This window comes from Alligator sinensis, unplaced genomic scaffold, assembly GCF_000455745.1.
Source record: "Alligator sinensis unplaced genomic scaffold, ASM45574v1 scaffold469_1, whole genome shotgun sequence".
NCBI lineage: Eukaryota > Metazoa > Chordata > Crocodylia > Alligatoridae > Alligator > Alligator sinensis.
The window spans coordinates 3,629,057-3,630,397 of record NW_005841934.1 but is presented as its reverse complement, the minus strand read 5'-3'; positions in this window follow the sequence as shown (position 1 = coordinate 3,630,397).

The window sequence follows — 1,341 nt, the reverse complement described above, 5'->3', positions numbered from 1 at the left end:
GGACGCAGTACTCCAACTGCGGCCTGACCAATGTCGTATAGAGGGGGAGGATCACCTCTCTGGACCGGCTTGAGATGCACCTTTGGATGCATGACAAGGTCTGGCTGGCCTTGCTTCTCTCTCCCTTCAAGTGTCCCCACCTCACCCCACATCTTAGCGTCATCAGCAAATTTGGACAGCGTGCTTTCCACCCCCTCGTCCAAGTCACTGATTAATATGTTAAACAGTGCGGGCCCGAGGATCAAGCCCTGGAGGACCCCACTGCTCATATCTCACCAGATTGAGTACGACCTGTCCACCACTATTCGCTGGATGCGCCCCATCAGCCAATTTTTTTACCCATCCAACTGCGTAGGCATCGATGACACATTCGCCTAATTTATTGATGAGAACGGGGTGAGAGACAGTGTCAAAGGCCTTCTTAAAGTCTAGAAAGACTACGTCCATGGCGACACCATCATCCAAGGCTTTAGTTACTTGGTCATAAAAGACAATCAGGTTGGTCAGGCAGGACCTGCCTTTGATGAACCCATGCTGATTGCCCCTGAGCATGATCTCCCCTGCTTGCCCCTCACAGATGTGCTCCTTGATTATTCTCTCCGAGATCTTCCCAAGCACCGAGGTGAGGCTTACGGGCCTCTAGTTACTTGGGTCCTCCTTCCTCCCTTCCCTTGAAAATTGGGACATTAGCTAGTTTCCAATCCTTTGGCACCTGGCCAGATGACCACGAATGCTCATACAGGCGGGCCAAGGGCTCCACGATCACACCTGCCAGCTCCCTCAACGCTCTTGGGTGGATGGCATCTGGACCTGCAGATTTAAAAATGTCCAGCCCTTCCAGAAGATCCCCAACTACATCTCCACTAACTGAAGGCCTGACAGAGCTATCCCCGAGATTGTCCCTACCTCTGGTAGGAGGGATGTCCCGGTCCCTGTTCAAGAAAACAGAGGCAAAGAAACTGTTAAATATATCAGATCTCTCATCTGGCGTAGCCACAAGATTACCATTTGAGTCTTGCAGGGGCTCTACATTGCCTGGTGTCCTCTTCTTGCTCCCAATGTACTTGAAAAAGGACTTTTTGTTGTCCTTAATCCTGGATGCTAGCCTGAGCTCCACCTCTGCCTTGGCCTTCCTAATAGCCCTCCTACACTCCTGGGCCGAGGAGGAGTACGGTGATAGCTCCTCCCTTCCACTGGTTGTACACCCCCCTTTTAGTCCTCAGGCATTGCTGAATGCCCTTGCTGAGCCAAGGGGGTTTCTGATCACTCTTACCCCCCTTGCTTACCCCACCACCTTCTTAAGGAGGGTGTGGAGTCAAGGACATTTCCAAATTTGGAGGC